Consider the following 13121-nt stretch of genomic DNA (forward strand, 5'->3'; position numbering starts at 1 on the left):
AATAACTCTGATTAGCTGATGGCTGTAGGAATAAAAATTTCGAAAGATGCTTAGGTCAAAAACGCACCATTATTAATTAATCCACAGAAACTTTAAATCGAGTGATACTATTGGCCGCGAGTTTGGAGTTTGCAATTTTGCCGAATGCATTGGACAACTCATGGTTTCGAATGATTTACCTTTGTCCAGAGCACCCGACAACAAGGCGAACTCGCAACCAATAGTATCAGTCGATGAAAAAGTGACATAGTATATTAAACACAGTATTTCATAACCGACCCAGGTTTGCCAACACCGCAGGCATCATCAGGGTGCAAATCAAAGGTTAAAGGCCCTTCTACACCTACACTTCACGCAGATGGGTAGGGGAGTAAGGGGATGAAGGGGAGAAGGGGAGGTTCAACCAAGGTGGCCCCCTGGAAACCAAATTATGGCAAAATATCAATCATATATTATCGTACCTGTCGGAAGATAAATGGTACGCCTCTGAGACGATGGTCTTCGTTTCGCTCTGAAAGACATCTGTACTTCATCGTTCAAGCAATTGAATGAATAATTGAAGTTCATTTTCCGACGAAAATAACCATATCTTATGAATGCCAACATACTACGGTGGATGAGATCATATGAGTAATATAAGTGAGATAGACTGTGGAACAGATTGATTCAAAATGACGTTTTCTCCGCGATCGATAAGCAGTTACATTTACGGCAGCGTTACATTTACTAAAAGGTTAGTTGACTTGTAGTGTATCCTACTAACTTATTTATTCCCTAATGCATGTTTATGAATATTCCTAATATTTCTAACAGCATTTTTTTACACTTTCTAGCTTCATAGGCAGATTGATATCATGAGTAGTTGGCAAGTTTTGTCTTTGCATGAATGTAGAATCATATTTGTTAGTATGCGCAACATTTTTATGACTATGTGGTATGCATATGGGAATCCTATCGCATGCTGCATACTGGTGATTTATCAACCCCTGCCAAGCACCCTAGATGTGGTTCCGCATGGTATTATGAAGACCTACATCTACATAATACCCTGCGAGCCACCTCTAGGGTGTTTGGCAGGGGGTGACAAATCACCAACATGCAGCGTGCAAGAGGACCGCCACATGCACACCGCACGGTCATTGAAATATTACGCACGCTATAAAAATATACATGCTTATTCATTTAAAAAAAATTACTAATGGTTAGTAATTCCTAGAGCAAATACATGCAAGGTTAGAGCTATGAAAAACATGCAATGAGCGATCCTAGCGAGCGAAGCCATTAATCCTATCAATTGAGACAACGTTGCTATCCTTAATAGTGCGTGGGAAGAATGACATTTTAAATCTCATTGCTTTGCAGTCTATTTCTTTTATTTTGTTCTCATGATCACGTATACTTTAGTACGATGGTAAACGAAGGATATGATTCACGTCGTCTGAGAAAATATATTCTTCGAATTTCCTAAGTAAGTTAAGCCTTTACTTCGATCTACGCTCCTATAAAGATTCCCATCCTAACCCGTGTATCTAAGATGTAGAAGCCTAGCACGTATTTGTATCGGCTTCCAGCCTAAGTAATGTAAATACTGTGTGTTGGTCTCCGATAATTTGTAATAGTCTTTTACGATTCTCGCACTTATCCTTTGTATTTGAATTAGTTCACCGATTAAATATTTCTGCGCCGCAACGCTTCTGCTTGCCGCTCGTTTGAGGAGCGGCCTGAAGATTGCAAAGTAACTCCCGACTGTCCGACCCGATTCTTTCTGTTTTTCACCCGAAAACCTTTCCTCTTACTATTAAGGGTAATGTGCTTAGATGGTCATTCATAAATTTAGCTAATGCTCCTTGCATGAAGTCGCTATGCTCCGTAACTTGCTGTGTGCTTCAATGGCACGCAGATGCTTGAATGTATCTTCTAATAGGGTGGTTTGCTATTTTTTTAATCGCCTAAATAGAAAGATCATTTCTCATGGATTACGTATCTAACGCTTTTATATTTTTTAATGACGACATCTTTTTTTCGCATTAAAATTAAAGGTTAAAATTTTCAAGCGCGCGAAAACGCGACGGCTAAGTATGAATGCTGGGAAAAGCCCATTTGACGTCACTCTGATCCCAGCTGCCGCCGTGTGAGACCACCTTGATGCGAGGCTACGTTGCAGGCTGCAAGCAGGTAGCGCTTGGCTTAAATAAGGATTTTTACTACCCCATCAAACGAAGGAAACTTTCCGACCATAGGCAATTTTAATAGGTGATTATTAAGAAATTTTTCCCTGAGCTCTGTGCCTCGTGCATGCATTGGTAATCTCAGACGATGTAAAACTCCTGACTACTCGTATAAACATCTGGGTCCCTGTTACGTCACGTGTAGTGGCATTGCATGGGCGCCAATCTGGCCTTTTTCAAAAGATGTTAAAATTGACCATTAAGATTCGTTTAAACTGGGATTTCTAAAACCAAATAATGTGTATATTATGAATACAATATTGGTGGGTAACGAATCGCAATCAATGCATTTCGTTTTCTTTGATGAAGGAAACAACCCTATTCTGAAATTCACTCAAAAACGTCTTCCTATCCCATATTCTGCCATCTCATTTAAGAGTGGTCGTGATGAATACGTTGTGTACGATAAAATACCCAATTTATTCCATTTATCTTCATTATTTCGATTACTAATTTTCAATGGCCCGAAAATCCCCCTTCCGAGCACGTGTTTTGGTGGCTTGCAGGATAATATAATGTAAACGTAACACGTAATTATAATGCACGTAAATCAAAATAATTTTTTTCCATAACAACTACCGTCACTATTTTTACCTTACACTATTTTAAAGTAAATTGTTCCGATTGCTTCCGCCGTTAATGAACTGTGTGTTACTTTCGACCCCAAATTTTCTTTTGTTCCGCTCCTCTATAAAATAAAATCAAAGATCATGTCAGCCGTGGGAGTTCTCTACAAATTAACTAGTGCCATTACCCCATTGCTATATAAGCTGTTTTCACCGGCTGCGTTCTCCCAATCCTCGAGCACTGTGTCGCTATCTACTTCACCGCCTGTACTTCCAACTTGAAAAATTCTCGAACGCCTTCTTAATTTCTTCGTTCCAGTTGTCCAACACCGCGTTCCTCACCTTCATCTCCAAAATAATGTCTGCCCTATCATCCCACCCACTATCCACTCGTAGGAATATTTATGACCTTTCTTTTTTTTAAGATATATTTTTTTCATTCGCAATTCTTCAAATGGTAGGCGTCGATCCTATGAAACACTCCCATTCTTCTCACTCCACATTTCCACCCGTTCCTGTCGTAATAATCACCTACTACACCAACCTACATTCCGTCTTTTTCTCTTCCAGAGATCACTCTTTTTTTACAGACATCCCAATTCAACACCATTTCGTCTACTTACCCTTCCCTGGATATCTAAACGTCCTTGGAACATTCAAGAGACAACTTCGGAAAGTCCTTTTCACCTAAATCTAATTTTTTTATTTTCAAAGCATTTTTATTGTTTTTTTTTCTTCTTATCTTGACCTCATTTATTAATGGTTAAATAATTCTTGGAGTGTAGATCAAATGTATATGATGCAAAAAAATGAGAAATTAAATTAAATGGTTAATTTGAGAAAAAGACTTTTAAAAGAAATGGTTCACGTATCTAAATCAACTAACAGTTGTAATAAAAAACACACATTGAACACCTTAGCAAACTTTATTTTTATTTAATTAATCAAAATTAATGGTAACTAGGTTTGGTAATAGCTCAGTAACGTAATATAAAAAAATGTGTGCAAAGGAAAGGTATGTCAAAATTTTTAGTGTATTCTCCTCTTATATATTAAAAAAAAAATATATTATTGTAATAAAAAAACTATTTCGTAACATTTATTTATGTAAAAATATTGTATTTTATATTGTTCTCATGTTTCCATTCATAGCCCTGATGATAGTTTAACATAAACTTAAACGTTGACTATCAACCTTTTTGCATCATATATATTTGACCTACACTCCAAGAATTATTTTACCATTTTTATTGATTATACTTTTAAAACCTGCAGGTTATAAATTTTACATTCGATGCAACGGCTGAATCGGTTGTTTTCGAATAATAGTATAATTAATAAATAAATAAGCCGCGACGTTATATTTGACTTAAAGAGGTTTGCTCTCTTGCAGTGTACTTGCCGTAGCTATATCTTCGGAAAGGGCACGGATGAGGCCGAGGAAAAGCACCACGACCGACGCGGGTTGTGTAGTCCGAGAGAGTTTGACTTTTCGTAACCGCGCGTCGGGTGTGTTTGCACGTGTGGAAGCGGGAAGTGTGAATTGGAGGACGAGCGGGCGATCGATGTGTGCGCAACCCCTCACTTACCCAACCGAATTATCGCCCGCTCACGCCGCTTGCAACCGCGACGGAGACGGACTTACGGCACGAGGTTCCACGCAAGCCTTCCCTTATACACTCAATGGCGCAGGAGATCTTAAGAGGAAGGTTTTACAACACGCTTCAAAGCAGTCAGGGTGGTGCTATTGACCAATAGGGTTGTTTCCTTCATCAAAGAAAACGAAAGGCATTGATTGCGATTAGATACCCACCAATAGTGTATTCATAATATACACATTATTTAGTTTTAGAAATACCGGTTTCGACGAATGTTAATGGTCGATTTTAACCGCATTTGAAAAAGACCAGATTGGCGCCCATGCGATGCCACTACACGCGACGTCACTGGGACCTCGTTTCTATACGAGTAGATAGGAGTTTTACATCGTCTAAGATTACCAATACATGCATGAGGCACAGAGCTCAGGGAAACATCTCTTAATAATCAACAATTAAAACTGCCTGTGGTCGGAAAGTTTCCTTCGTTTGATAGGGTATTAATAATCTTTATTCAAGCCGAGCACTACCTACTCGCAGGGCACTCTGCTACCTGCTAGCAGCCTGCATCGCAGAAGCGCACATATCCTCGCCCCAAGGTCACCTCACACGGCGACAGTGGGAACCAGAATGACGTCACACGGGCTTTTCCCAGCATTTAGCCCTCGCGTTTTCGCGCGCTTGAAAATTCTCACTTTTCATTTAATCGCGAAAAATAGATATCGTCATTTTAAAATCTAAAAACGTGAAATGCGTACTCCAGGAGTAATAGTCCTTCGATTTAGGCAATAAAAAAGTAAAAGGAATCCGCCCATTGCGGTTAAAAATCCTTCGTCTCTCCACCATCACCTGAGGATGATTGAACACCGCTAGGTTCTACTTTAAGAACCTAATGCATAATCACTCTCTTAATTTAAGACAACTTTTCTTTCGGCGTAAGGAAACATAGTTAAGATACAGGCTCAAATGAGTCATTTCCTTTCTCTTACAATTGTACTCTTAGCTCAGAGTTATTGAATTTGACTTGAATTTTGACAGATTTGTATTTTCATAATGGGTTTAATTCAGCTATCAGTCTGCGGTCTGACTGAGATCCTCATCCGAGTTGTTCTAAAAGGTCAGCAACACTAAGAAGACTATCCTAACGACTATTCACGTACATTGCAGCTATTCTGCGCACGCGTTCTAACTCGGTTTTTAAGCCTATCCATTTCATGGGGATCCCAACCACTAGCAACGTATTCCAAATGGGGTCTAGCGAGGGAGAAGTAGCGAATTTTTCCCACTTTGTCGTCGCACTTTCCCATATATTTTTTTAACAAATCCCAATTGGCCATCAGATTATTCTGATATTTCCCGAATGTATTCATTCCACGTTAGATCATATGATCTACATCGGGATATCTAACTCCGAGATATTTTACGGAGTCTATGGTCATTTGTTCCTTGGTTATGGTGTAGATTTAGATCAGGCGTGCTTTGCGTGATGATGTTACGTGGCCACTCAGCTACTATAGAACAGTGCGCATGGTCCCAAAGCCAAAGATGCATCTAGAAAAATAAGAATACCAATAGATAGAGAAAATTACACGGAGTGCCCATGCAAATGAATATGCGATTACGAAATACTAGATTGTGCCAAAAGAACTTTTCCAAACTTTATGTCGCTCAAATTCTTGTATACTTGAGCAACTCGTCTGTTTATATTGTATATATTAAAAGTCTGCAAATAATTATTGCTTCTCAATGATTCAATTGCCATCTGCATCACTATATTCGTAACATGACTCGCCCTTCACCTATTATGAGCATGAAAACTGTGCTCTTCACTGAGGGTTTCAAAGTAAATGTATTCAAATTGAAAGCAATCATTTATTTCAACAGTCCACTTCATTTTGCTTGCTATCATTACGGCATGCATTGACACATTTTCGTATTAGAGTTAATCCGGTAATAATGCTGTACTTAGTCATATATTTACGGTAGGTATGCGAATAAAGCTTTTTTGTGCTAACTGCAACTCACTGCATTGCAAGAAAGTTGCAGTGGCCTTGAGAGGTAGGCGCCGTGTGTAATCGACACGATGTGTTTAGTTTCACAATCGGCCGCGAGGGGAGAGACGTCGGGGCGACCGCTGATCCATGAAATGGTCATCGAAGGACGTCATGGCTTGACGAAAATCGGCAAGGGAAAAGCTAAGACGATGGTATTGAGTAATAACCGCTTGGAAGGTGAACAGTCATTGAGTGGCGACTACGATTAGGCGGGACAGTTACCGGAGAGAACTTTTGAGCGATTGAATGCTGAAATGTGAAATCTAACACTGTAATTTATCTCTATGTTATTGTGAATAGACGAAAATTGAATGTACGCAGTGCAGTAATTCCTAAGTGGCCATGTCAGAAAACGCTGCTTCTAAGAGACTGTAATTCAAAGCCATGATTAGGAAGTTCCAATACTTGGCGTTTGCTGAGAGTTACGTCGTCAAGTATTACCAAATGTATCCGTTCGGCAAGATATCTCCCTTGACTTATGGTTTCTGGCCAACCTGTAAATGTAGTGGGGTTCTAACATGATATTCTCCTTGTCGCTCTGAGAGATATCTATTCTTGCTCACATCATTTTTTGACGAATCGCGCAGCCTTCAGTTGTATTTCATTCACGAATCAAGTCTTCAGACATACAAGCATACCTTCTTAGGAATAAGTCTTCATACATACCCGAAATGAAGAATTAATCACAATTGGCATAAATTGCCGAAACCATGGTCGGTGAAAATAAAAGTGTGTGGAAACAGACAAGTGGTTTTAATAAGCTGGAGATCTTCCTCCAGTTGATAGCGACGTTAGTAGGTATTTGGTTTATCTTGGAACAGCAAAGGAAGGTCACGGATGAGATGGACTGTTAATGAAAGTTGGAAAGCAGAAGAAAGTCTGTAAAGTAGGGTTAATGAGTGAATTGAATGGAGGGCTGCGTAGAACCAATATTTTGGTTTCTGACATCTGCATACTACCCTGGGAGCCTCTTATAGGGTGTTTGGCAGGGGGTGATCAATCACCAGCATGCATTTGGATTCCCACATGCACACCACAATGACTTGTCATCTCAAGTAATGCGGTCTTTGATTGATCAATTATTTATCGACCCGTAAAAAATAAGAAATTAATATCTATTAAGCAATAAAAATACGCGCTTTAGGACTGAAAGCTCTGTTGTGTGCCTATTTTCAACAGGGTAATTTATATATTATCTTTTTATTTGTACATTGTCTTTGTTGTACACTTAAAGGTATGAGGTACAAAATGCTTCAGCAACCTTTTACCATTTATATATTCTGCTAATAATGCGTTTTCAACAAAGACTTTTACGTTTATCCATTGAATGTGTATTGTTAAAGGTATTTTATATTCTATTTTGAAAAAATTCTCTAAAATAACGAGCCATTTCAGCATTTTATTCAGAATTAATACATTAAATTTAGTACATAGTGATTTTAGGTCAGTATTACAACAATAGTAGAAACCATCCGTATTCATTAGTTTCAATATTCTCTTTTGGGTCAATAACGGAGTACTTGCAACTCGCCAGAGTAATACGATTCCTCGAACAGTGATTCCATATCTTAAGACACTCTCAACCATTGCAAAACATAACGTTAATTTTGTGCTACAAGGTACAATTATATCTCTGAAACCCTTGAACTATATCCTAGTTCCCCGATTTTACAGAATACGCACTGAATCAATATGGTAGTTTCCTTCATCAAAAAAAACAAAAGGCATTGATTGCGATTCATTACCCACCATTAGTGTATTCATAATATACAAATTATTTAGTTTTAGAAATGCCGGTTTAGACGAATGGCAATGGTCAATTTTATCCTCATTTGAAAAAGGCCAGATTGGCGCCCATGGGATACCACTCCACGTGACGTCACAGGGACCTAGTTTCTATACGAGTAGATAGGAGTTTTACATCGTCTGAGATTACCAATGCATGCAGGAGGCACAGAGCCCAGGGAAACATGTCTTAATAATCACCTATTAAAACTGGCCAAGGTCGGAAAGTTTTCCTCGTTTGATACGCGCGCACGCAACATATTTCACTTTCTTCATTGTTTTCAGTAGTTCCCAGCCAATGGCTGTCTACTACTTGTTTGATTAATTTTTGGTTTCTGGCTATTTGTGAGTCATGGCAACTCTGTTTACTGGTTAATTAGGGGAAAGGGATATGGGACGGAAGGAAGGCGGTTTTTGGGAGTTTGTGCTTGGCTTTTTCAGGTAGGTTATAATCCCAGAGATGAGCGATCAGTCATCGTTTGATAAGGTATTAATAATCCTTATTTAAGCCAAGCGCTACCAGCTAGCATGGTACTCTGCTACCTGCTAGCATCCTGCGTCGTATCAGCGCTCAGAGCCTCGCCCCAAGGTCACCTCCCTTGCGGCAGCGGGAACCAGAACGACGTCACACGGGCTTTTCCCAGTATCTATAATTAGACGTCACGTTTTCGAGTTTTCCCGGCATTCACACTTAGCCGTCGCGTTTTCGCGCGCTTGAAATTTTTCTATTTTCATTTAATCGCGAAAAAGGGATATCGTCATTTAAAAATCTAAAAGCGTGAAATACGTACTCGAGGAGTAATAATCTTTCGATTTAGGCAATAAAAAAAATATCAGGAAACCACCCTATTGATGGCTCCATCTAAAACGTTGCTCATGTTATTTTCGCTTGATATTAGTCATCTCTGTATAAATGAAATGTTACCAATATTTTCTAAGGTGTAATTGTGTTACGTCAGCGATTATAGGGGAGTGAAATTTCCTCTTGCTTGCGTATTTCCTCGGCTTCGTCCTCGATCGGGCCATGACATTTCTTGTTTCAACATTTTTCTTGCACAACCAGTGATGAATTTGCATGAATCCATCAATTAAGCGCATAGATGCATTCGTGTCATTAGATTACGGGATAGACTTCTGAATATGTAACTCTTATTTGAATATTCTGTTACTATAGACACCTTCAATATTCCTCCGCTCAACTTCGCGGACAGCTCAGCTGTGACTGACGAGAGTGACATTGAAGTGATTGGAAACCAGATTGGAATAATGAGATTATGGAGATCACGGAAAGGACGAGACGGTAAACGACTGTTGTTCAATCGTGCAGAAGAGTGATCCGTGATTTGAATGCGGAATGGATCCAGTCACTTCAAGAAATATTAGAGAGAATTTTCTGTGCTCCTCAAAAACATGGCGTTTTTATTACTGAAAAGTTTTAACCTACCCTGTGATTTTTTTTATTGCCGTTGCGTTAAATTGACTGGCAGATAAATCTATTGAATATGAATAAAATTTAAATAAATCTTTAGAAGCCTTTAGTGAGAAGTTTAACAAGAAATTAGCCGTGTAAATCACAAAATTGACGTTGAATTTTTAATAAAAAGGCTGAGAATTTTTATAAAAAGGTGAGATTTGAAATATACTTAACTTTTATCATATTCGATGTTAAGATATCTTTGGGGGGATTGGGTTACGTTAATTTTTTTCAATTTATTTCACCAACCAGCCTGTTGAAATGGGGAATGAGAGTATGGACTTCTCATAAACTGCTTTTCCACAGTCCTTAAATCGCTGGATTGCTTTAACCGAGTCAATGTTTGCGATAATTTATCCATAAATATCCAAATGGAGTCTAGTAATGAGCAGCTATAGACTTCCGGAAGCTTAATCGCAGACACCTTAAGCATGTAGCATTTTTAAATTCCATTTTATCAGACTTTATTGGCCTTTGTACCAATTTTTATTTTTATTTAAAATTTAGAGTAAGAGAACTTTTATTTTAAATTATAATAAAAGCTCTCCTACTCTAGAGATTCAATTTATTTCATTCGTATTTTCTCATTAGGTATCCCATGAACAAAAATAAATCATACCTTAGGTTGAAATCACCGTGTGACTCATTTACTAAGGAGGGCAAAGTGAGAGAGAAATCCCATTTCTAGCAATTGCCTTGCTGACCTTTTCTTGCCCATTTTCTGGAACATTTCAAGAAGATCCCTACACTTATCATTTTATAGTTCCAGATAAAAATCTACAGATATTGATAAATGTTGGCTACATGCAATGTGGTTGAGGTAATGTCCTTCATAAAACACGTATACATTATTTTATGGGATTTTATTAGGGGTTCTTAGGGTTAGTTGGGGCGCGTGTTAGCCTGAGGTTAAAGCTTATGGCTGCTGACCGAAGGTTACTGGATTGAAATCCCGGATGAGAAATTAGGACATCCCTAGAAAATTCTCACAATGCTGGCTAACGCAGGGAAAGGAACTTGCATGCCTACCCGAAGGCGTGAAATTCACACCCCAGTGTCTGGGGTGTGCTCTACCATGACATATCCAAGGGAACATTCTGTTTGGATCACTGAGGAGTGAGGGAGGTCTAGGGAGAATTAACTTAATAAAAAAAACTCATTAAAATAGCTGGAACTGCACGGGAGTCGAATGCAATTCACAAAAGAACGGATCATTCGCGGCACGTTTTACTTTCACTCCACCTCTTCGGCCCATCTCACCCAACGGAACACTTTCTCCCGATTTCTCCGCTCTTTCTTGTCCCATCACAAATAGAAAAAGTATGGATAAGTATCCGGTGCTTCTTTCACTACATATAATTACCAAACAGGGAATTCTCTGACGCTGTCATTGAAGTATCAGTCACTCACATTCAGATATTCAACCCCAAGGTTCTGTTTGTTTAGGAGAGGGTAGGCCACACCCCGGAGTAGGTCATAGGCGTGTGCCCAGGGAAAGTTTTTCTCGTTGCGATCCATATGAATTCCAACGCCATTCCCGCGGCAGAATTGAAATTTTGCACGGGAATAAATGTGAAAATTTTTAACTTTGAATGGTATCAGCGTGGAGTGTACTAAGCTTTCATTAATACTAATTGCCCTAAAAGTATATCCACGCAGTTGATATTTTCCGTTCCTGTTGCCGACGGTTGTGTCACTGAAAAATTGAATGCCGTTCGGCGCCTTCTTCATTTTTCGCCCTCGCGCCACTCCCTTCCTTACGCTAATTGTGTTTAGCAGCAGTGCGATATTCGTCGAGATGGACCATTCTCCTGTGGGAAAAAATCATTTAATCTCTCGAAACGATAGATTTGATTTTACGAGGATGATTGCGCGTATTGGAAAAACTCAAAGGATATATTTTTCGATAGATACATAATGTGCAATATTTGGAATGTGGGGTTTTAAAGGGCTCTACCATGTTATTTTGAAGGGTACCTACTTATTTTGAGTACCCCTAGAACAATGAAGGAAAGACTGCGAAGTAATACTTACAATAATCATGACATTTGAAATATTAAATAACCTTGTCCATTTTGTCACTTTTGTGTATGCACAAGTTGTTTTGTGCACACACACAAGTATGAATTTTATTGGTTTTACAACCAACTTAACCTTAAAAACGCATATTCAGTTGAAATGTAAATATAATACTATGCTTATATTTTCAAGTAATTGTTTCCTTGGGTACTGGGGCGATGATAAAAGTATTACTAACGTGATATAAGGAGCAAGCAAACTAAAAAAATACAAGAGGAAAAAATTAAATAACAACATAGGTATATCATTAATTTTTTTTAATTTATGGGGAGGTCAAATTAGGGAATCATTTAAAAGAGGCCGCTTTCACAGTAGTGGGAAAAGGTTAGGGAAACGTTGTTCAATGTCGAGGCGTATGTTACCTTCTAATTTTCGATATGGTTAACGTTGATCACCAGAAAAAGAGTAATTATATTCTTTTTGAGAAAACAGTCTTTTTTCGTGCCTCGATGCGAGTTGCTTTTTCGCTTTTTTTCGAATGTTTTTAAGTTTCCCTTTTTTGACCTCTCGGATCGTTCGTTCGCACGCTTTGACCCACATGTCACTCTCCTCCACTCGGAAGAACTTATTTGCATAAAAATGCCGTTTCTGCGGTGCACAATGGATATTTTTCGAGCGAAGGACAAGATTGGGTCGGGGAGGGATGTAGTGCGTGCGTCGATGGCGCGTCTAAAACGGAAAGGTGTCTCCGTTGCTCCCAGTCCTTGTCCTCGTTCCCAGCGAAATTTCCCAAAAAGTTGTGTTTGTTTCCATGCGCGAAGGAGTGGGACGCATATCTCAAAATACTAAATTGTGACTGCGAAGGAGGCGTGCGAGTGTGGCGTCAGGACAGTATTTTTTATAAAGAAATTATGTATTTTTTATAAAAAAATAAATGAATTCGCGGTCTGAATCGATGTGAAAAAAATTGTAAAAATAAAATTCAGATACGCGCGACGACGGATAGCCGTGCCTGAGGCGTCTACATCAACATCTACATAGTACCCTGCGAGTCACCTCTAGGGTGTTTGGCAGGGGGTGATCAATCACCAGCATGCAGCATGCAATAGGATTCCCACATGTACACCACACGGTCCAAAAAACGTTACACGTGCTTAAAAATTTTACTGCCACATGCTGTTAGAAATAATAATTAAATTCGGCCTAAAGGGCCAATGTGCAGTTATGTTGAATGTTGAGGTTTTCGACCCGGACAAAACGTACTCTAAGGTAAACAAGATGTTTAAACATCTGTGTTCAAAATTTCAATCGTTTTGTCGTATTCCTTTTGTGCCGAAACGATGCCTCCAATGCGCCCGCCGCCTTTCTACCACTTGCCGCGCGGGGATTTGAAGCCG

The sequence above is a fragment of the Ischnura elegans genome, chromosome 2, assembly GCF_921293095.1.
Source record: "Ischnura elegans chromosome 2, ioIscEleg1.1, whole genome shotgun sequence".
Lineage (NCBI taxonomy): Eukaryota > Metazoa > Arthropoda > Insecta > Odonata > Coenagrionidae > Ischnura > Ischnura elegans.